The following is a 3,419-nucleotide window of genomic DNA, read 5'->3' as shown; positions in this document are numbered from 1 at the left end:
GGTCTTTTTTGGAATTTCACACTTATTTTCTGACCATTGCCTACAACGTAAAAGAAAAACAATAGAATCAAAATTAATGGTTAGTATACAAGAGGTTTGCCGCCTTCTCACATTTAACACTGTTGTTACTGCCAGCTGCCAATGTTGTCTGTCAATATCAAGTGTCAAACGAAAAGAAAATAAACTAATGCTTCATCCAGATGTTACAGATATCGACGCTACCTAATAGCTAGACATTTGGGAATTATGCGTAAATACTAAAACAGTTGGTAGTTATGCAAAATAACGGCGCGTATCAGAAATTATCGATAACTACTAAAATCACTTAGATTCAATTAGAAATTAAATATTTTATAATTATTAAAGATTTCTTAATAAGTTTTTATTATTGTACGTTTATGGCCACGGTTGCTCCTGATTTGATATTATGACATAGTATATGAGTAAACTATATATTATATGAGTGAACTTGTGAAAAGATCGGCTTAAATCGCCTTTTTCCCATGGTGCGGGACAAACAGACAAGTTTTTACTATCGGAATGGTCCACAAAAACACTCAAATACGTCTTTTTTCAGCCAAACACTAAAGAAAAAATAGAACTTCACAAATGCCGTGTTACCATTTCAAATTTTTTTGAAGCGGCTTTAGGAATAAGAGTGTTAATAACTTTTTTGCTTTGAAGACCTTATTTTTGAGTTTAGAATAACATATATCTTGTTCTACTTTTTATTTTTAATCCAAAATCTAACATCAATAAGCTAAATTAATACTATTAATTTTTCAATTTATCTCTTTCTTTGAAGAATTTTTTGTTTTGTTTATTACAGGTCGCAGGGCCAGACAGCAGAGATTGATTTGAAACAGGATTGCTTTACGCATCGACAATTCTATGTAGCCTGTTCTAGAACAAGTTCACCAAAAAAATCATCAATTCTGGCACAAGAAGGCAAAACAAAAAAAGTTGTTTACAAAGAAGTTCTTCAGTAGAACTTTTCTTTTATTTTCAAATTTCACGCGAGCAACGCCGCGGGCATTTAGCTAGTTCATAAAACGTTTGTTGACATTTAGTAGAATTATTTATTTTTATTATTTTTTGGTTTTGCTTTAGGTCTCTTTGGGATGCAATTCTACTAGTAACTTCAAGTATGTCGATCTGGGTATCTGTGTCTATAGGTATCTTGTATAGACTTCTCCATTTTCGGATCTTCTGGCACCGTGATTACCACTTTGAGTCTCTGTTGCAAGAGGGCTACCTACTTTTATAGCTGTGTATACTGTGTCAGCCAATTTTAGGGCCTGTTATTTTCTTAAAATTATCAACTTTACGTAGTAATAATGTCTTTGTTCGGGACAGTATTATTTTCCCCTAATTTCATAATGAGTTTAAGTGTAGTGGCAACAGCGCTCATCTGTCAATCTATTTATAATTACGCGCTGTTATTTCCCCGCTCCTCGGACAATAAGTTAGTCGTCTATTGTCATCCATTCGGTAACAATTAAGTAACGTCGCGCGGCCGCCGTGTTTTGGCCCTCTGTAATCATGCGGTTACTGATGTAAATTTTAAGTTTAATGTTTGTTAAATACTCCTGATAACTGTGTAAGAAGTGTTTATTTGTTTTCTTTATCATTTGAAACTCAAGTATGAATAAATTACGTTCTGAGTACGAGGAATTTGTAGTTTATTATTTGCCCTGTATCCGAGTATTTTAAGTGGATAAAGCAGCTAAGACGGGTAGTTTTAGCTGGTCTCCACAGTTTTCTTCTCCCGTTTGTGTTTTCGCATCTGTAGATTCCTTAGCTACTAAATTATTTAATCTTTTTTCATATTTTACGATCTTAACGTTTTGTTCCTTTTTTGTCTGATGTCTTTCGTATTTGTCACTTTTATATTCTGCAACCGTTTAGTTTTGTTAAGCCTATTTGCTTTGCTAAAGTTTTAATATTTTTGTGTACATTGTGCGTTTGGTCAGAAAACTTCATTAGTTCGTCAACCCTAGTTTTCAGTACTTCAAGGTTTCTCGATATGATCCAAAATATATTCTGTGCTTCTGGAGTAGCGTTTCGTTTCTTTTTTTTGTTTTTGTTGCATACTGAGTCTTCCTCTTCACTTGTCTGGTGTTTCTTTACCTCCTACGATATGGTCCCCTTTGCAAATGGGGGTGTCCTGGATATACTGTTTCTCGCTGGGAAGAATCCATCTCTAATAATTCCTTTCTCTTTCCTTTCTCAGTCGCATAGGACTGCTCCCAGGCCTGGTTCCCTGCCAATGAAAATGAGCAGTTTTTTGGCTGACGGTCGGACGGGGCCTGCTCAACCGCGTCACCGACCGGAACTGGGGATCCGTGCCCCTGCTCCGTAAACTTTTCTCCTGGAGTTTTACCCTCCTATTATTTATTTATAGTTCTTGTCCATAGCCGTCATTATCATGTTATCAATTTATTTTATTTTAATTTTTTTTTGCTCTCGAAAACCTAATAGCGCCGGGATCCGAAATATCAAGGGTTGACCAAGAGCGGTGGAAATAGAAAGACGGTTTTTCTGGTTTTTTTCTCGGTTAATTCATTCATCTTCTCGCGTAGCCTTTCTCTGTTGATTATGGTTTTATTTTTGAATGTCATGCTTGATATAATTTTTAACGAGAATTTCAACAGCTATATGTAGATGTAGTGGTAAGGGCTCGTGATCCAAAACCCTCCACTCTCTAATTTTTTTAGCTATTCCTTGCGTAGATAGAGTTAAGTCTTTATGAGATCTCGAGTTTCTCCTTACGAATGTGGGGGTTCCGTTATTATGAACTGCTAGTCCAAGTCTTGCCCCGGGCTCCAAGATATATTGTTCTTTTCTATCAGTTTCCGGCGAACCCCATTCTTCTGCTTTCGTATTGAAATCACCAGCTATTACTGCCTCTCGTCCTGTAGTCTCTACCATATCTAGCAGTGTATCAATGTAAGTTTTATGTTGTTGCAGCAGAATATTTGGAGATGCCTAAAACCCATAGATTTTCTAGCTGATGTCCCAGCACTCCGTTTTCTTTCATAAACCTCTTGACATTAATGTTTGTGTTTAAGAGTTTAGCCAGGCCACCCAGCTTGCCCTGTCTGTACTCGAGAGTGACTTTTTTGTTAATTTTATATTTGACTCACTCACTACTAAAATATCTGTAGATTCTTTTGCTGCAACTTTCGCTGCTATATCGTGGGCACTAGCGGAGCGGTCGGCGTTTATTTGGAGCATCTTCAACATATTTAATTGGATTTAATAAATAAGTAAAATATGTAAGATTAATTAGGAACTAGTACTAGAAGGAATATATCACAGTCGGTCAAAGTTCATATCACAGTTTTATTACATATTAGGTTTCTCTTTATGACACTCGTATTTTCTCTACTTCTTGGCTTGCGAAATGGCTCTCTTAA

The sequence above is a fragment of the Anthonomus grandis genome, chromosome 24 (assembly GCF_022605725.1).
Source record: "Anthonomus grandis grandis chromosome 24, icAntGran1.3, whole genome shotgun sequence".
Taxonomy (NCBI): Eukaryota; Metazoa; Arthropoda; class Insecta; order Coleoptera; family Curculionidae; genus Anthonomus; species Anthonomus grandis.
This window is presented reverse-complemented; position numbering follows the sequence as displayed.